Below are 21,731 nucleotides of genomic sequence, written 5' to 3'. Positions count from 1 at the left end.
CCTGCTGGTGACATAGACTGCAGCCTGTTTCAAACTAATAACAATTCAAATTCTCTTCTGGCCACTATCAATGTATATCTACATCCATCTCTATCTCTATGGAGATATAGATAGATAGTGGTCAGGGGAGATACAAATATAGATTTCTAGATATCTATAATTATATGTATTTATCTCTATATCTATATAGATATCTATATCTCCATAGTATAGATTGATAGATTATAGATATCGCCATATCCATAATCTGTCAATATGTATCTCTACATATCCAAATATACAGGTTTGTGATCAAAAAAGCAAAACAATCTGAAATATACTGACAATGACCTTGTCAGGTAGGCACTCTCACTCTCATGGACTGAATTATATCCATAGGAGTGGCCCATTGTGAACTGAAATTTTGATTATCCCCAAAGGCTAATATAAAGACAAATGGTTCAGTCAAAATACAAAAGTCTTTTTTTTTTCTTTTTTGTCTTTTTGCCTTTTCTTGAGCCACTTCCCACAGCATATGGAGGTTCCCAGGCTACGGGTCTAATTGGAGCTGTAGCCACCAGCCTACGCCAGAGCCACAGCAACGCGGGATCTGAGCTGCGTCTGCACCTATACCACAGCTCACAGCAATGCCAGACCCTTAAGCCACTGCGAGAGGTCAGGGATCGAACCTACAACCTCACGGTTCCTAGTCAGATTCGTTAACCACTGCGCCACGCCGGGAACTCCACGAAAGACTTTTATATATAATGTGTCTGCTGCCTTATTTCTGCAAATTTTTGCAAAGGGATGGATAGGATTTTCATGCTTATTGTTTTTTGGTTTTTGTTTGTCTTGTTGTCGCTTATCACAATGCCTATCATTTGCTTACACACAGTAGTCAATAAATAGGCCATAAGCCATTTCATCTAAAGTCTCCAACTTCTGCAGCAAATGAAGTAAAAGGCATTGAAAGAGCTCAGACAGGTGGTGTATCATTCAGAGTCCAGTGCTAAATAACTAGAAATATCTCCAGGTATTTGGCAAATGAGTTTCATACGGTGTAGCAAGCGCCTGCAAATCCTTGGAAGGGCCTGAAGAGCAAGGACAGTTGCTTAAAGGTAGCATCACCAAAGCAATGTTGAAATCTGGAAAGAGCTTTCTTGCTGCTTCCACTGTTGCTACTGCCATAACTGCCTGACACTCACAGATCAGTCAGTCACCTGGTCCTGGAACACAAAGTCCAGCCTCCAAAAATGTTTCTCCCCTCCTCCTCCTGCTTGATATCCCCACAGCATGAGGAGGCTGACCCCTTTGTGCTGTCCCTATACTAAATGAACCCCTTTATTATGTCATATCCAGCACCTGCTGTGCAAAATAGTCTGTGAAATGTCTTTTTTAGCCTTCTAGACACAAGCTGGTACAAGAAAGGGTAGAAGTGGATGTTGAGTGCAACAAACACCCCACTGATGTGCTAGTAGTGAGAAACTTCAAAATGGGGAAGTTTGTTCTGCTCTGAAAGAATCAAATCCAGTATGGGATTTTTTTTTTTTTTTGGAAGGCAAAAGAAAGTTCCATTAACAAAGAACAATAGCTTCCATGTAATGAATACTCACCTTGTGCTTGGCACCATGCAAAGCACTTAACAATTCATCATCTCATTTACTCATCTTAGCAACTCTATAAAGCCAGTACTAACATTGTGTCCATTTTATAGATGAGGACATCAAAGCATAGAAAGTTTCAGAGGTGTGCCTAGCTGTAGAGCAAAGCTGGGATATAATCTCAAGGCCAATGTTCTTAACCAGTAGGTAGTATCAGTTGCATCACCAGTTTACACTACCTATTCCATCAACACAGAAAACTCCTCAGCACCTAGAGCTTCCTCTTTCCCCTTCTCTCCCAGCCAACCCCTTACAGTAGCTTTCTAGATTTTTCACTCTCACTTTTGCTCTATTTTCAACAAGCAACCCTTTATTATGTATATATGAATCTACACATCTATGCCTTCACTGTCATCATGGCCCTCATTATGGAAATGCATGCAAATCAAGTTTCAGCACTATAAGGAGATTAGTTCATCTCCAAAGATAGTTGCATAAAGAAGGCTTGGAAAATCCTGAGAAAGGGCCCGCTTCTTTGGAAGAGAGAAGTGGGTCACTGGGGGAGGGGGAAGGAATGACTCTGGGCATTTGGTATTGACTTGTGTACACTATTGTATATGGAATGGATGGTCAATGGGTACTTACTGTATAGCACAGGGAACTCTACCCAATATTCTGTGATAACCTATATGGGAAAAGAATTGGAAAAAGAGTGGATATGTGTATGTGTGTAACTGAATCACTTTGCTATATAGCAGAAAATATCACCATCTGTAAATCTATACTTCAATAAAACTTGTAAAAATGAAAAAAAAATAGTGGGATGCTGGGAAAATATCTGATCTGTATCCCTAGTAGGAAAACTTAAAAGGCATTTCAAAATTCTCTTAGTCATGCATCAAGGACTCTTGAGAAAGACCAGTCACTCCGGCTATTTTTATTACTAAGAAAATTTAAACACTCCTATATTTGTTTTGTGGTTTCCTAGGTTATCTTTTCCAGAGGTCACTCTGGATCATAATTAAGAAAGGAAGAGCTACAGGGGAGAATAGATGAAGCTGAATAACAAGCTGAGAAATCCCTGGGTCGTTTTAGGAAGCAAAATGGAAGGGCCCAGCATTGTTGTATTGAATGTCTCTACCGTGTAGCCTCTTCTATGCAACTACCTAATTTCATTCTTACAACAATCCTGTTAAGTAAATAGTGTGGACTCTGTTTGGTAATGGACTAAACCAAGGTTTAGTAACTTGTCCATACTCACGCTGACAGTAGGTGGCAGAGCCAGATCTCCGGCTTCTTCTTGCTGAATCACCTACACCACCACCGACTAGATTCTAGAGTTTCCTTAATTAATTTCCATTTCTTGCTCTTATTAGACTTGCAATTTTAAAATAATCTTGGGCGTGCCTGAAACTGATCAAGAAAAAATATAGAAGGCCCATATTGTGATTGGATCAAAACTGGAGGTCTTGTTTCCCAAAGGAGGAATACTTCTATAAGGGGACAGACACAGAGTTTTACTAAACTTTAAGGTATGGCTGTCACCCAGTCCCTTCAAGGTCCTTTCCAAGAGACCAGCAAGCAAGGCAAGGAAACACAACCTTAGTAGGAAGTTAGGAGGAGGTAGGCTGCTCCACCACGGTAGAGTCAGGGAAGAAGATATTTGGTACCTTGGTGATCCACAGGACATCCCTCCATTTTTCTCCACTCCATTTTGACAGCAAATAGACAAGGACAGCAAAAGGACGTGATGGCCAGGATCTCAACATTACTGTCGGCTAAAATAAAATGTATAAAATTCTGGGTAATTAGTAGCACTTAGAACAGACTATGACTGGGCACAAGAAAGTGCCACAAGAAGGGATGGCTGACACAGAACAACCTGTAAGCAGCAACTTAGGATCACTTCCTTCTGACTGTGACTGCCTTTGAGAGGTTCCTATGGGCATCTAGTCATCAGCAGGAAGTTTGTTAATATTCTCTGAATTGCGGGCATAAAGATGAGAAGAGGCTGTCAGCTGGACATTGTTTCTGGACATTTCTGGGGCTTGCTGTGCATGTCCCTTGTGATCAGCCTCAAAAACCCAGATCCACTGAGTCTTCATGTGGAGGTCTGTGCTCTCACATCACCTCAATTCCCTCACCTGAACACAGTCCACACTTTTCTCACATTTCAAATTCAGTGCCCTTTTGGAGGAACTTGAAAGGTAGCTTGAGGTTTCCATTTTCTTGTTAACAAGCAGTCTTTCTTTGACAGTTAAGGTGACAACTGAGGGACAATGTGAAGCCAGGTCTTCCACCAAATATTTTTTCTATTGTGCCTCTCAATAGGATAGCTTACATTTTTTCAAACAAATGAATGAGTGTATGAATAAGTGAAGATTTGCTTTTTCATACCTAACCAATTTCTCAAGTCTCTGAGTTATAAAAAAAAAATGGGGGGGGATGGACTCATAATTTCCATAGGACCACTGTTAAATATTTTAATGTATTGACTTATTCAATAATTGATTTATTCTTTCATATGCAATAAATACCTGCTATTAGCCAAGCACTGTGCTATAGGTTAGGGATCAAATATAAATATGACATAATCATACCCCTGAAATATTGAAAATTGAGTAAAATCATGGAATGTAATATTTATAGGATAATGAGCAGAAGAATACACAATATTCTTATTTATGAATAGGATAGGTATATAGTCTAATAGATTACTTAAAATCAGTTGTAGATGGAGTTCCCCATCATGGCACAGCAGAAACAAATCCAACTAGGAACCATGAGGTTGTGGGTTCGATCCCTGGCCTTGCTCAGTGGGTTAACAATCCGGCATTGCCATGAGCTATGGTGTAGGTGGCAGACATGGCTCGGATCTGGCGTTGCTGTGGCTCTGGTATAGTCTGGTAACAACAGCTCTGATTGGACCCTTGGCCTGGGGACCTCCATATGCTTCAGGTGTGGCCCTAAAAAGGATGAGAGACAAAAAAAATTAGTAGTAGCTAAAAATGAGAAGGAAGGGCTTTTCAAGACATGAAGCAAAGCATGAAAGTTGGAGCTGGGAAATAGCTACAGTCTGATGTGGTTAGAGAAGAGGGGTCATGAGTATGGAGAAGTGTCTGAAGGTGATGATAGAAAACTGGATGGGGTCATTTGGTGACCCTTGGATAACCCTTGACTGGCCTTGGATAACAATTTCAGTATGTACTGTTTATTTTCTGGAGGCAATGGGGATCCGTTAGATGTTTTACACAGGATTGTGATTTAACAATATATGTGCTCTTTTCTTCTCTGTTTCCAATTTCTAATGGTTCTCTCCCTAACATACTAGCTACATTACTTCTTTACAATCTATGTTCTTAATGTAGCTTAATTGTGGGCATTGCTCAAAGTTGATACTACTTCTTTCTCTCTCCCTCCTTCCTCCCTCCCTTTCCTTTTCTTTTAAAAAATTTTATGGCTACACCTATGGCATATGGACGTTACCAAGCCAGGGACTGAATCTGAGCTGCAGCTGTGACCTGTGCTGCCTGGATCCTTTTAACCCACTGTGCTGGGCCTGGGATCAAACCTGTGAGTCCCACAGTGACCCAAACTGATGCAGTTGGATTCTTAACCCACTGCGCCATGGAAGGAACTCCTCTCTCTCCTTTTTTGATGAATAATTCCTGTCTCATAAACCCAACTGTCACCTCTCTGCTAATAACTCAAATCCTTATCATCTTCCTGCATCTTCAACTCATTTTCAGTCTGTTTGTCTCATAACGTATAGGTCATCTCTATTGGAATGTAAGATGGCTTGGTGATGAAACTGCATTCCCCAAACTCCTTTCTGGTATGTTTCTGATTAGGATAGGTCACAAGGAGAGATGGAGGGCAGGAAGGAAGCAGTCACCATTCTGTTGCCTACATACATAGACTCCCAGTTATTTAATCCAACTACAGTCTAGGTACTGAGGAAAGGATTTCACAGGTCTAATTAAAGCCTCTAATCAGTTGATTTTGAGTTATCAACAGGAGATTATCCTTGGAGTAGGGGTGGGACTTGGGGTAGGGGAGGGAGGTTCCCTTAATCCAGTGCAAGCCCTTTAAAAAGAGAATAAGCCTCCCCTGAAGATCAGAGATGCCAAGGAGGCCTGCCTGCTTTTCCTTCCCCCAAACCTTCCCTTCCTGCAGACTTCAGCTTCAGCTGGAGCTCATGAGATTCCTGCCAGTTTATGATAATCCCTTCCTGAATGCCTGCTCTTTGAACTTGGGGCTTGCCTAGCCAGCCCCCACAACTGTGCTAGCCAACTGCACACAATCAGTAAATAAATACATATAACATATATAGCATATAGTATATCTATGGGATTCATATGAATATGTTATATTTATATGTATGTTTATGTGTATATATAACATAATGTATATAAATATGTGAGATAGATCTCTTCCCTACTGGCACTCCTACTCTGGTTGAATGGTTGAATACCGACTCAGAATTTTCCACTTTCACTTTCAATTCAATTATCCATAATTAAACTCATTATTCTTCTCATTTTTAATCTAATCCATGAGATACCATTTTTTTGGAATTTGAAAAACAGGGCCAGTTTTGTCATTTCTTTCTTCTCAATTCTGGTAGAAGCAATCTCTATGTCCAAAGAGGTTCCCTTTGAAGACTTTTTCTTCTATTTCAAGTCAGGCTCTCCTTGTTTCATGCTGAGGTGACTTTCCTTTTTCCTAAGGTTATTCTTTCTCTCAATTCATACTCTCTCTCAATGGTGTCAACCTAAGGACCTTCTTCCATCTTACCATTTACTGCTCTGTTTACAATGAACAAACCTAGGGTTAAAATCTAACTTTCTTTCTTTTTCTTTTTTGGCTGCCCAATGGAATATGGAGTTCCCAAGCCAGGGATCAGATCCAAGCCAAGCCACAGTTGCAACCTATGCCACAGCTGCAGTAACACTGGATCCTTAACCCACTATGCCAGGCCAGGGATTGAACCTGTGTCCTGGCCAGAGACTCTTGCCAATCCGCAGCAAGAATGCCAAAAATCTAACTTTTTTTAAAAGGTGACATTTAAGGCCTGCCAAAATATTATTTCATAAGTAGCATAGTAAAAATGATAGTCATCATATAGTAAGTACTTCTAAGCAAGGCACTCTGGGAAGTAACTTTCACAAGTGATCTCATTTAACACACTAAAACTCAAAGGGGGTAAAATTATCTCCTCATTTTACAGATGGCAGCTGTGAGGCAGAGAGAGGTTAGTTCACTTCCTACTTCATACATCTAGTAAATGGGGCATCTGGGATTTGAATCCAGGCCATCTGATCCCAGAGCCCACCACTCTCACATTCCCTGTATGAATTTCACACGCAACAGCAGCCCGGATTCTCACTGCTCTTGAATACATGATGCTCATTTTCTCACCTGTCTATCTACTTTCTCTTCAAAGGATACACTTCCTCCTTGCTCTTTACCCATCCAACTGTTGGGCCAGATTCAAGTTTTACCTTTACTAAATAACATCTACCTACTGTGATGAGTCATGGAAACTTCACTCTTTTTTCAATATCTACTGCACTGATTTGTGTGAACACCTCTTTTCCATTTTGATTATAAAGTATCACATTTACATTTCCTTTTTTTCTTTTTATGGCTGTACCTGCAGCATATGGAATTAATTTCCCATGCTAGGAGTTGAATTACACCTGCAGTTGAGGCCTAGGCCTCAGCCACAGCAACACCAGATCTGAGCTGCATTGGTAACCTACACTGCAGCTTGTGGCAATGCCAGATCCTTAACCCACTGAGAAAGGTCAAGGATTGAAGTCATATCCTCAGAGGGGGCCTGTCAGGTTCTTAATCCACTGGCCACAACAGGAACTCCATTTTTTTCCTTTATATTTCTGTAATACAACTAAAAAATCCTCCACAAATAGATATTTTTTAGTACAGTTTTAAAAGAAGAAATAGACTCACATAAACACTGTTATCTCTGAAATACAAACATCATATTTGTCAGGTATATGTCAGATAATTTAAATCTCAATCTAATTTTTAGTATGAACACTGAAATTTTCTTCATAACAAGGCCAAGGCAACTTTTGCTCATTTAATTGAATGATCTAAGCATGTCTATTCTGACTAATTTGATGTTCTTGTGGAAGTTTTGGAGATAAAAATACAAAAATTCCCTCAGTGTGTCAGACTGATTAATGGGCACCTTGCCAAATAATTTCATAATTCTTTGCCCTTTGAAAATCATTCTAATCCAAATAGGGCTCTGCCACACTTTACATTTCTCTGTGACCTATGCCAGCATTTTACATTCCTTTGTTTGTGTGCATTTGGTCTGGTTTTCCTTTGATGGGAAGAAGTGGGTGGAGAAAACAGCATTGTCTCTGTCAGAGAAACTTGAGATAGAAGTTTCCTAACACATTTGTGTTTCTCTAGTGCTTAGAATATTGGATGGAGCTGTAAATATTAGTTGATCGAATATTTTTCTTCTATTAATTCTTTGTATATTTATCTATTAGAGCATTTAATTGAAGTTTCATTGCTTATTTATATCTCTCTGTTTAAAGGACCATGTGTCAACATTTTTTTTTTCGTACTTAGTGCAATCTCTCAATACAGTTGTCAGATAAAGGGGAAGAAAATAAACTATTTAATTTCATATCTATGAAAGTGTAACTGTCACTGGTTTATAAGATCAGAATTAAGTGGGTTATTTTTTCCACTTTTTATAGTAGCTCTGTTATAAACTTTCCCCTTAGCCACTCAATTAGCAATGTTCCTTTGATTTGAGTAATTTGAAAGAGATCCTTGTATTGATGGAACTGTTCTATATCTTGACTGTAGAGCTGGATTCACAGAACTACATGTGGCAAAATTACATAGGACTAAATACATACACAAATGAGTATAAGTAAAACTAGGGAAATCTATATATCTGAATAGGATCAATGCGTTGTGTCAACATCAATATCCTGGTTGACATTTTTTTTTTTTGTCTTTTTGGTGCTGCACCTGAGACATATGGAGGCTCCCAAGCTAGGGTTCAAATTGGAGGTGTAGACGCCGGCATATACCACAGCCACAGCTACGCCAGATCCAAGCTGCATCTGCAACCCATACCACAACTCATGGCAACACCGAATCCTTGACCTGCTGAGCGATGTCAGGGATTGAACCCACAACCTCATGGTTCCTAGTTGGATTTGTTCCTCTGCACCACGATGGGAACTCCCTGGTTGATATTTAAGTGCAGTGTTGCAGGGATACTATTTGTAAGAGGTTACCACTGGGAGGAACTGGGGAAAGAGTATGCTCGAACTCTCTATATCATTCTTACATCTGCATGTGAATCGACTATAATCTTAAAATAAAAACTGTTTTTAAATTACCAATTTCTTGGAGTTCCTATTGTGGCTCAGCGGAAATGAACCTGACTAGTATTCATGAGGATGCGGGTTCAATCCCCGGCCTTGTTCAGTGGGTTAAGGATCCGGCATTGCTGAGAGCTGCGGTATAGGTCTCAGTTGTGGATCAGATCCCACATTGCTGAAGTTGTGGAGTAGCTGGCAGCTTCAGCTCCAATTCAACTCCTAGCCTGGGAACCTCCCTATGTCGTGGGTACAGCCTTAAAAAGATGATAGATAGATAGATAGATAGATAGATAGATAGATAGATAGATAGATAGATAGATGATAAATAAATAACCAATCTCTTTATCAGGGGTTTCCTAATGCCTCGGGCTTAGTGCTACTGCCATTAGCAGGATTCATCACTGACACTGTTAACCAAGCAAGATATATTTTGAATACACAATTTGGGGAAGGAAAAAAAAAAAGCCCCAAACACAAAGTGGTACAGAGGGAAAATGGTGACGAAATGGCCTTTGCCTAGAGGTTTGCTCTTGGAGCCTCTTTCTGCTTTCTCTTTTTCCACATGCGACTGAGTTGTACTGCTGTATGCCTTGTCGAAAGTGGGATATTCAAATCTGATTCTGCATTCATTCTCTGTGACATTGTAGGATGTTAGTGAAGTTTCTTTTTGCCTTTTGTCAATGAGTAAGGGATGTTTCCAAGTCAGATGTTAAAATTTTTGGAGAATGCTTGAAACCTGGGGTGGTGTTGATTCCATCGTTATAATAATAGCAGTAGTGTTCATGCTGCCAATATTGTTACTTGACCAAGGGCTTTCCACACTGGAACTGGGCAGTGTGTGGAGCCAGAACCTTTGGTCACCAAAGAAATTCTCTTGTGATTTTGTCTCTATTGCATCTCAACACCCCGCTACACTGGGAATGGCCAGGAGAAATCCCAGGAGGATAAAGTCAGGCTGATGAGACTGCTAGTCACTGGCTCTCCCACTGATGATAAAGGCACAGGATGCCCACTTCGTCTACTGTGAGTCACCAAGTGCAAATAGGGTGATAATGGGGTTAGTATCAAAAAAGAAGTCCTTTCTCAGATAGTCTCAGAAGCCTTTACAGAGGATGTAAAGACCACCACTGAGCCCTGGTTCTTTTCTAGAGAAAAAGGAAGTCTGTTTATGCACTTATATGTTTCTCTTATGTCTCGCTGGTTCCTATCAAACAAAGATCCTTTCCTTTAAATGTGAGCTGATTGGATCATGGGCTGGATGCCACTTACAGTATTTGTGGGGACTCCAGAAAGATGCTCCCTTTTCCAGTGGAGGTCCATATAAGGCAATGGCATCCAGCCTTGAAGGATTGTGGTCAAGGGCAGATGCAGGGCTTACTGGACTGGACACTGACCATCATTAATCATGAATTAAACCTTCATCTCCTGAGGGCACTGGCCTTTGCTATAAATAGATTACTTAACTGGAGCTATACTTATCCCCTGGGCAAGAGGAGCTTCTTATAGAGCTTAAGTTCTCTTCCTGACCACTAATTATTAAGCTTTGGAATAAGCAATTTATTTTTCATGACACAATTCCATAAAAGTGAATACACATATTTTCTCATATATACATATATATATATATATACACACACATATTTTATTTATTTATTTAGTCTTTTTTTTTTTTTTTTTAGGACAGCACCCACGGCATATGGAGGTTCCCAGGCTAGGGGTTGAATCAGAGCTATAGCCAGCGGCCTACACCAGAGCCAGAGCAACACCAGATCTGAGATCCGAGCCTCGTCTGCAACCTACACCACAGCTCACGGCAACGCCGGATCCTTAACCCACTAAGCAAGGCCAGGGATTGAACCTGCAACCTCATGGTTCCTAGTCGGATTCATTAACCACTGTGCCACGACGGGAACTCCGATACACACATATTTTAATTCCATTTTTCCCTTCAGCACTACATTCCTGACTTTTCCCCCCTTCTTTCACATTAATTCAATGACATGTTCTATTGGCTTCTTTTCTTTTTCCTTCTGTATCATTCATTCATGTCTATTCCCAGTTATCCTCTGGCTTATGTATTTCTTCATCAAAACTTATTAAAAAATCTTATGATACTTTCTCTCAGCTATATTTTCTTGCACGTATCCTCTCAATCTCTCTCTCTGCCTCTGTTTCTCTGTCTCTGTCTCTGTCTCTCTCACATAAACACACACTCATGTGAACTCACCAGATCCCAGTTCACTCTTGGTTCCCTGGCTTGACATTTAGTCTCCAGAGAAAATAGTCACTGATTTTCTTGTTATGGGTATCCACAGGCCTAACACAAAAGTGGGTGGAGCTAGGTAGAATTGACTAGACTGTGGTAGAACTAATTGACAGAACATTGGGAGGAAGGCCATCTCCTGAGCATCTTTAGCCAAGGGATAAGGATATGATGAGGCAGCAGGAGAGAGTGAAAGAACATGTCCAATGTCAGCAGCCTGAGCTAGTGATCAGGATACCGAAAGCCACAGTCAAGTGTAGAGGGGTGGAAGTGTTGCAGTTGGGAGGGTGTTGGAAGGAAGCTAAAGTAAGAAAAGATAGAACTTTTCATGAAGAACTAGTATCATGAAATAGGTACTTATGGGTTAGGCACTTGCTCTACATTTTCCAGTATCTCTGTTGAAATTTTACAACAAAAATCTGAAGGAGATGATTGTTATCATGTAGATTTAAGAGACTGAGGTTCAGAGAGGTTAATAATGAGCCATATTTGCACTATTTGCACAGAATAAGTAGAGGATTTAGGCCTACTTCTTCTTGGAGCAGCCACTTGAATATATTTGTTTTCATTGTGTATATTCTCTCTCCCATTCCTATTTTGGTATGAGCTGGAGAAGATGGGAGAAGAGCAGTACTGTGCATTGGATGCTTGGCTGCAGGGGAAGAGCTGACACACCTTCCTAAGAAGGGATCATTCAGTTTTGCTCTTGCCTTCCTGATACATACTTCCTCAAAAGAAAACACTGTTTAAAAAGCAAAAAAAAGCAAACAAAAAGCCTTGAGACAAAGCTTTTGTCCATGCTTCATCCTGACTTCTGGCTCTGGCAATGACCTTGAGCTTGGTCTGGGATGTTCAGAGTAACAGTGGAACTGGAATATGGAGGGCAGTTTTAGCAACTCTCTACCCTCCTGTGGCAATGGAAATACAAACTTGCATTGAGGCTATCCTTAGTAGGATTCCAACTGAATCAATGGAAAAGCTACCAGACAATTGTAATTTGTCCACGTGATGTCAAGGAACTTACTCAAATTGTTATAGACACAACCTATCAAAGAAAGCCAGTATTCTGGCATCAGAAACAACGCCATTAGAGATTAGAATGATGCAGCCACAAGCCAATGAATGTAAGCAACAACCAGAAGCTGGACGAGGCAGTGAGAAGATTCTCTCCTAGAGCTTCTAGAAGGAGTGAAGCCCTGCTGACACTTTGATTGCAGCCCAGAGAAACTAATTTCAGATTTCTGGTTTCCAGAACTTTTAAAAATAAAGATCAGGATATTTCTCTGGAACATCCCAAAGCATACCTACATACATTTTATTGTTTAATGCCACAAAATTTTTGATAATTTGTTATATCAGCCACACAAAATTATGGATGATTAAAAAAGAAACAGAAACAACTCCATGATTAAGATGTTGCTGTGTATGTCTGTGTGTATGCGTGTGTTTAACTCCCATTTTTGAGTGAAATTTCTGAGCCTGAGTTTCAAAATATCAAAAAATGATAGGACTGCATGTGACATGGTTATCCTAGACTTTGACCCAGATATAGTGGCTGAATAGAACTTTGGATTGTTTTCCTTAGGGAAAGAACTAAAATGTTTCTGTGTGGAAGAGTTGGTATTTGATGAACAAGAAGAGTAGACTCTGTGAGAAAATAGTTCATGTCAACCAAATGGTCCTTTTCTGCCAAGGCTCACAAATAGCCTACAACTGAATTTTAAGGCACGGAAGTGTGGCGCTCAAATTCTTTCCTTCCAGCTTGATAAAGATGAGCACTGTGACCATAGAAGCCGTGCGTTAAAGAGAGAGAGAAGGAAAGAGCCAAGATCCCTGAATCATGACCTGGAGAAGAGCCTATCATCAATTGAAACTTCTTGTTTTGGATTTTTTTTTTCTTTTTATGGCCACACCTGTGACATATGGAAATTCCCTGGGCCAGGGGTCAAATCACATCTATAACTTACAGCAAAGCTCACAGCAACACTGGATCCTTAATCCATGATCGAGGCCAGGGATTGAACTCGTATCCTCACAGAGACAGCATTGGATCCTTAATGCACTGAGCCACAACATGAACTCCTTGTTTTGGATTTTAAGTGAGTGAAAAATAGACTTCTATCATGTTTGAGCCATTTCTTTAGCATGGATATATTTGTATGTTTTATGTAAGACATACATAGGGAGATTAAGTTCTCAAGTTTAATGGGAGTCCTGGAAAGTAGAAGTCTACAGTAGGAATACCATCTACCTAACCAGTTTCTCAGAGTTCTATTCTGTCAGAGGAGCAGTTCTGCCTCACTGGGGTATCATCACAGAAAACTGCTACTTGGAGATTTGGGGCATTCATCACTGCTCTTTATACCCTTGTGCCCTGTGGCTACTGCTTTGCTTTGAACACACAGTAACAGAAAAACATGATCAAAAACTCCTCTAGGACACATAGCCCAATATCCTTTGGAAATCATAGCTCTTGAAAGCTTCAGCCAGTTCTCTTGACAGTTCTGTGTTCAACTGTGTTCTCAGGCCACATGTGTTAGAAAGATACTCTCTCTCCCAAGCAAACCTTAGATTAAGAAAATAAATGCAAATTGGTTCTGCATTTTTGGGAGATGTTTTTCTCTTCCCATACTTCCCTAAAGCTGAGGCCTCCTGGAAAGGGAATCTGAATTCATTTCTACCTAGACTAGAGCTGTCTGGTAGAAATATAAAGTGAGCCACATATATGATCTAACATTTTGTAGAAGCAACATTTATAAACATGTGAAATTAATTTGAATAATATATGCTATTTAACCCAATACATCCAAAATATAATTTCTACATGTCTGTCTGTCTACCTACCTACCTACCTACTTATCTCCAGGCATTTTTTTTTTGTCTTTTTGCCATTTTTAGGGCCATTTCCACGGCACATGGAGATTCCCAGGCTAGGGGTTGAATTGGAGCTGTAGCCACCAGCCTACGCCAGAGCCACAGCAACGCGGGATCCGAGCCGCATCTGCAACCTACACCACAGCTCATGGCAACGCCGGATCCTTAACCCACTGAGCAAGGCCAGGGATTGAACCCACAACCTCATGGTTCCTAGTCGGATTCATTAACCACTGCACCATGACGGGAACTCCTCTAGGCATTTTTGAAGTGAGTTCTGCAAAGAAGTTGGAAGGCTAGTGAAGTATGGTTGGACAATGTTTGGTGTCAGACTTTCTAGCTGTCCCCACCTAATTGCAGAGCAGATTAACATAACCTCTTTGAGTCTCTGTTTTCTCAACTCTAACATGAAGATAATGATATTATTCTCTCAGGATTTTGTGAGGAATGACATGGGATTGTACCTGTGTTGAGCCTAGTATAGTGCCCGGCACAGATCAGAAAGGATCTCATATGCCAAACTTAGGAATTTTAATTTTATCTTGCAGGAAACAGACAGCCAATGAAGACTGAAAATCAAGAGCAATTTAATCAGATCTTACATTTATAAGGCAATTACTGGGAGAAAAACTATAAACATTTCGTTTTTCATATAGCCAAGCTTTGTCCCGGGGGGGGGGAAGTGTTTGCTTCCAAATCTTTCAAATCTTTTCTTTGCATAAAAAAGGAAAGAATCTTGGTTAAGCTTCAGACTGAATTTTTCTATACACCCAGAGGTGTCTTTGAAGGAATAAGGTTCAATATCTTATTAGGCACTTCTACCTTTTGCATTTAAGAATATAAACTTGTCTTAGGATAATGCCCACAATAATACTATAGGCATTAGTTAAAACAGAACTATATTACTGCTTCTGGCATTGCTTTATCTCCAGTGGATTTCAGGATATCCTCCTGGACCTCTTTAATGAGACAAATGACTCTAGAGCAGATGGTTCTGGACCAAATGGTTCTAATGGCCTTGTCCTGTGGGCCCCATAGTCTCTCTGGAAACAGTGGAGATTAAATTTTAAGACAGTTGAAAAAATTGAAATTGGTAACTGAAATGTAACAATTGAATGGATCCATTTGCAGAATAATCATGCCAAGAAAATTATAGTTGAAACTCTCATTTGTACTTTAGCAAAAATCATAACAGATGAGTATGTCTTCTCACTGGGGAGAGTCTATTCTTTTTAAGTCCTTAATCTCAGAGAAATTAACCAGCTCTAGGAGCAAATGTCATAAAGTGCTGGAGGATTCTGAGTCTGGGCCTATTCTATACTGTTAGCTGCAGCAACAATGGACATTCCAAGCCTAAAGCCAAGGATATATACAATCTATCAACTGATTGACCCTAATAGGTACAAGGTGTACCTTGATCCAGGGAGAATAGAAAATGTGACAATATCACTATAAACTAGCTGAAGAGACAGCCTTCATACATTAATTTACACACTAATGAAGAACCTATGGCATAATGATAAATAAGTACACTATGTAGAGCATGAGTAACTGGTGTGCTAAAACCAATGAGGTAAATTTAATGGGTTCTTAGGGAACATTATCCAAACCTGAAACATCTACCCATAGAAAATCAATGAACCCCAGTCAAAGATGTATGAAGGCTAAGCCAGATCACCAAGGTTTTAACCATGCATTTTGAGATTAGGCATGTAAAAGAAATTTAAATGTATTAAATACTATTTAAACTTGAGCAGTTACTATTAAATAACTCCTTTAATGACAGTATCTTGAATACCTTCTGATGGGAGAAGATTTGAACTGTTTAACCTTTTGCACAGTAAACTTTTTCAGAATCTGAGAGTTGGCCAGACCTGAGAAGCCTCAATTTATAATAGTCAATGTTTTCCCTCCATTCTTCTCAGTCAAGGTGAGGGTAGAACATGAAAGTATACCTCCTCTGTATATGTTAAGTTTCAGAACTGCAAGATCTTCAGAAAATGAGACAGCTCACTCCGTGCAGTTAATCCTTGAAAATTTGAGATTATTTCAAGACTAGAAATGTTCATGTATTTAAAGAGATATTTTAGTGAAAATAATGATTTCACTCGCCAGTGTTATAAACAAAGGATGTTTCCTCATTGCCAGTAGAGGTTTATGAAAATCTTAATATACTTTCTAAAAATGAGATTTCTGATGGATTCATCATGCTGTCTTGACTCCCAAGACTATTCCCAGTGTGAACATCACACAAATTCATGCAAATCAATTCCAGGTCCATTTGTCTCAAACATGAGAGAAATAATTCTAGAACAAAAATAAGTTGTCTTTTTGAAAATGGAAATCAGTAACAAAAGCTATACATAATAATGCCTATATGGAGGTCCCGTCCTAGCTCAGTGGTAACCAACTGGACTAGTATCTATGAGGATGTGGCTTCTATCCCTGGCCTTAATCAGTGGGCTAAGGATCTGGTGTTGCCCTGATCTGTGGTGAAGGTCACAGACGAGAGTCAGATCCTGGTGTTGCTGTGGCTGTGGTGTAGGCTGGCAGGTATAGCTCCAATTTGACCCCTAGCCTGGGAACTTTCATATGCTGCAGGTATGCCCCACACACACACACACAAAAAAAATGCCTATGTCCAAAAATTAACCACTTAAAAACTTTAAACTTCTATGTATAAGATGCTGTCCTTGACACCAAAGAATGGACCACAAAATATTTGCATTTTTTATGCCATCCTACCTGAAGGATAAAAATGAGGAAACAACCAGTGCTTCCCTGGTTCAAACCTCTAAATTCGAACATCTCTTAAATTCTTTCCAGACATTTCTGAAGTCCTTCAAGGTGACTGACAGGTGCATTGTGTACTGAGCATGTGGGCTACAAAATGATGTCTGTTCTTTTCCTCCTTTCCAGAGCCAAGATACAGAGCTGGGGTCTCCACTGGTGCCCAAGGCCTGCCCAGAGACTACTAGAACCCAATGTCACAGGAGGCACACCCAGATTCTTGTACTCATGTTACCTAAACCTGAAACCCTCGAAGTACTTAAAGAGATGTCAGCAAAAGAGCTATTTGTGGTTTTCACTTGCTTTTATTTAAGTCAACTTTACCATACAGCTCAGACTGGAGTTGCTGAGGATCTGGTACACTCACAGTGTTCAAAATCATCGCTGTTCTTGGAATGTACCAGGTATATCTTAGTTTCATTTTTTCTTAGGACAATTTCTTCCCCAAGGATCTCATTGGTCACTAATGCAAATAGACAGCTGAGGAGCCTGAGCTTTCAGTCTCCAGGCAGGCCTGATTGCTAAGGGCAGCACAGCTTTGGATCCAGCTTGACCCTTATTAATAATGATCTTGCCTGCCTTCCAAGGCCATATGGTCTAGATGTGATAGGCACATAGCCTGACTGATTATTTCAACCCTCTGTGCTAAGTGATACAGTAAAAGAACATCATAAGAGTCATTTAACTAAATGTAGAGAATCCCAATGGACTTCCTCAGAGACAGGAAGCCTTGCTTGATGCCTGAAGCATGAACACATTATACTTCATTCCATTTTCAGCAATGCCAAATTCTCCTTCCCAATCAAGATGAATTAGAGAATGTAAGAAACGAAAATACAGCCCCAGAGTCTCAGGGGCTCCAGTTTCTGGAAATGGGTGGTAATAGCCATGTAAAGGCCTGGGAAAGATGGATAAAGTCATTTCAGGACAAACTCCTAGTAGCTGTTGTGGACACAATTACTTCAAACCTTTAGCTGAATAATTCAGGCCTATCTTGAAGTTTAGAGCTCCTCTCTGGACCACTGGCACACTGCACTGAGAAGGATGTTCATGAGACATGTGGAGTTTGGTCAGCATGACCTTCATGGGTGAAGAGTAGGGGGAACACCAGGAATGCCACATATTTTTCTCTCCCTGCCTAATTTCTGAATAAATTTCAAGTCATATTTTCTATGAGATCCATCAACCAAATTTTGTATCTAATATTTCCCTAAGACTTGCTTCAAGAGTTGATTCGACAGTTAGCAATGAAGGCAAAACCTAAGCAGTTTTATTTGGGAAACTTGGGAATCCTTTACATTTGTCTAAACCCTAAAAGAAATATCTAATCTAAAGAAGACAGTTGCTAGTATTTTGATGGAGCTGATCTTTATTTCCAAGGTGAGCCAGTTAAAAACAATCTCAACTGTGACCCATGGAAATGTGGCTAATCTTATTTTTAATATAAAACTATGGATTGCTTTCATATTTTTCCATGAACAATTCTAAAGTGAATCCTCTCAAACATTTTGTCTTCTGGGAGGATTTAACTGAGTTTTGTTTCCATCCATGAAGGATTGAGGGGGAAGATTTGAGTGTGGAGTAAAGGCTTGGTCTCAGACATTGACACATGGTATCATCTCTAAAACTCAATATGAAAACCTTGTGGAGGAGATTCTTCAGAATCACCTAAGGAACAAAGCACCTCTGACCCCTTCATATATCTCCAAACTGAGCTTTACCCTAATTTCCATTAAGGTTTTGGTTCTTTTTGTTGTTGTTGTTTTGTCACCTTCTTAAAATCACATAAACATGGACATACACATATACACACTATCATTCACACAGTGAATTCACTGGTGAAGCAGTGAGTAATGTCTGGTCTCTGAAAGACATTCAGTTAGCAACAGGCACAGGGAGCCCAGCTCAGGAAAGAACATGCAGAGAAGTTGCTCTGTTAGCCTTCTCAGCCTATTGGGAATGTTTCCACTGTCCAGGAGGAGGTCCAGAGAAAGAAGAGGGTTCCCAAAAGATGGCAGGCTCATTATTGTATGGCATGGTATTGTAATTTTTTTGCAAGGTCATCACTCTCAGTGTTGCAAAAGTATGGTTTGAAGTGAGCTGCCCATCTGTTACTTACCTCCTGTCATTCAACTGTCACTCAGCTCATGGAATGGAAAGAACGCTGGGGCACTGGGTCTAAATTGGCCAATGTGTAGGAAATATGGAATGGTCATAAATGGAAAGAATTCAGGTTCAAAACAAGTTTGTAGGAGGAAACCATAGAGGAATCTGTGTGAGGCAGCCTAGAAATGTTTACATAAAAAGCAGCAAAAGTCCAGGAGAAAGAAGCCAAAGGAGTCAAATTCATGGACGTCCTCAAATCCGAAGAGGAATTTCAGCAATTAAATATTTAGCAAGCATCTGGAAGCCAAGAGTGGGAAGTTTACCCCAGTTAGGAGACAGATGTGAAGGACTTCCAATCTGGAGAAAGAAAATTAAAATTGAAACAGATGGTGGGGTTGCCTTAAACTAGAGATTCTGAACATATTTCTAAAAGAAGCAAATCAAAATAAAGCATAACAACAGTTATGAAGTGTTTCTTAAACCAGGTAAGACCTGTGGTTTCACTGTTGCTTCCTTGATTTTACGCCTGAAATCAAAGTGATATAAGAAAGAAGAGGGCAGGGCACAACCACTAAAAGAATGATAGGACCATTGAGAAGAATGGGACACCCCCCAAAACCCAAAGTGAGGCCCAAGATGGCAGCAGATTTGCCTTCCAGTGGACCTTGAGCTTCACTATAATGCATCAGCATGCTAACTAGCATGCTAAATGACTCATCCACAAGCACCAAGACTGTCCCAGGCTGACCATAAAAGGCCAAAAAGTGGGTGGTGCTCTAGTTCCTAGAAATCCCCGCCCCCTCTCCAAGACAGAATATTCCTCCAGCTCATTAGTGTCTGAAATGATCCAGCCCATTAAAAAAAACCACCTCATATATCCTGGGGCCACTCTCACTTTCTGTGACGACCCTATGCCTCTTGCCTTCAGAGATGGCCCACACTGTATATGGACTGTCTATTTCTATACACACCTGTTTTCACTTCACTCAGGTCCGCTCTTGAATTCTTTCCTACACAAAGACAAGGACCCTCATTTGGCAGCCTGGGACATGACCATCCTCTCGCATCCCATTTTTCCTACTACAGAAAGGATAGGTCTTTGGCTTCCTTGATGTTTCTTCCCAAATCAGAAAGAAACAAAGATAAATATTAGAGAAATACATGGGAGAGAAAATGTGCTGTGGGGATGTTTTTAGAAACAGGGCAAAGGAACAGAAAACTCTCTCCAATAAATTGCTCTGAAGAAATGTCAGCTTAATATTTCCTAGCTATTTTCATAAACTGATGTCTTTTTAAAGTGCTGGCTTGGAATAATTAGTGTAATGGGTAACATTGGAATTGTCAAAACAAACTAAAGGGATAGGTATTTTGGTCCTCTTTCAAAGGAGGGAAGTAAAGTTAAACAACCTTGGTGGGATCACACAGTCATTAAAGAAGCAGCTGGGGAATGAACCCTGGTTCATCTTACGTGGAAGGGCATGCAGTTAACCATGAGTGCAAACATTCACTCAAAGTCAATCAATGTCTCAGTTTAATTTGGACTGTCCTGAACTTGCTTTCTAAATGATTTGCTCACATTTTGGGAAATACAATGAAACATTTTTTTTTCCTGAAATTGCAGAACAACCTTCCTATAGGAGATAACATTTTAAATCTTTGAGGCTAGAAATGATGTTCATTAATGAATGATGGGTGGGATGATATGCCAGCCAAGCAAATGCTACTCTCTTGCCTAATACCTTGTGATTCTCCATGACAGCATTTATAACCTTCAGTCCAAGGTCTGGCACAGCGTGAGCTGCAGAGAAGGTATATGATACACACTTTGTGTTCTGTTTACTTTTTTTTTGGCTTTTTAGGGCTACCTCCAAGTCATGTGGAGGTTCCCAGGCTAGGGGTGAATTAGAGCTACAGCTGCTGGCCTATGCCACGACCACAGCAACCCCAGATCTGAGCTACATCTGCAACCGACACCACAGCTCACAGCAATGCCTTTAACCCACTGAACAAGGCCAAGGATCAAACCCACAACCTCCTGGTTCTTAGTTAGATTCATTTCCACTGCGCTGTAATGGGAATGCCCAGTTCTGTTTACTCTTGAATTGACATGGATATCTTCCATCAAATAATGGCTCAAGGGCCACCTGACTAGTCATGGCAGTCTTGCCCATGTCGAATCATTCTAGACTCTTTTCCATTTGTCCCTTTGCTAGCTCTAACTTATTTTACAAAGCTTAACTAAGGATTATATGAGATTCAAGGGATCAAAAATATGCTGGAAGATATAAATTTCTATGTAGATGTTAAGAATTATTATTATCATTGTATATTTTATGACATCCTTGATAGTCATACTTAGGAATTTGTGCTTGTATTTAATACACATTGAGGTATATCAAGGGCCAAACAAATTACATTTGTTTTAATCTCACAACAACATTCATAGGTAGGTAGTTTGGCCCTGCTTTTACCAATGAAGAATCTGAGGAGGAGAGAAGTTGTATACATTCACCCAATACTCAGAGAGAGGAACTAGGTCACCTAGGATTAAAATTCCTAACGTGGAAGCTCATATCCTAAACCACTTGTTTTCTTTTAAATGTCTATGTATTAGTTTCCTGTTGTGGCTTTCAACAAATTATAGAAACTTAGTGGCTTAAAACAACACACTTTGATTATCTTATCGTTCTGGAGGTCAGAAGTCAGAAATGAGTCTTATGAAACTAAAATCAAGGT

At 40.0% G+C, this 21,731-nt stretch overlaps 1 long non-coding RNA gene across 1 annotated transcript in view; it reads left to right on the top strand.

Annotated features, from left to right (window-relative positions):
* Nucleotides 1-17,234, top strand: part of LOC125121185 (uncharacterized) — a 78,612-nt gene extending 61,378 nt beyond the window's left edge. The window contains exon 3 of the long non-coding RNA XR_007133394.1: nt 17,019-17,234. This is a non-coding gene — a long non-coding RNA (uncharacterized LOC125121185). The remainder of the gene's footprint in view (nt 1-17,018) is intronic.
* The last annotated feature ends 4,497 nt before the right edge of the window (nt 17,235-21,731 follow it).

Source organism: Phacochoerus africanus, chromosome 2 (assembly GCF_016906955.1).
Source record: "Phacochoerus africanus isolate WHEZ1 chromosome 2, ROS_Pafr_v1, whole genome shotgun sequence".
Taxonomy (NCBI): domain Eukaryota; kingdom Metazoa; phylum Chordata; class Mammalia; order Artiodactyla; family Suidae; genus Phacochoerus; species Phacochoerus africanus.
Note: the sequence above shows the minus strand (reverse complement) of the source record. Positions and strands in the feature narration are given on the sequence as shown.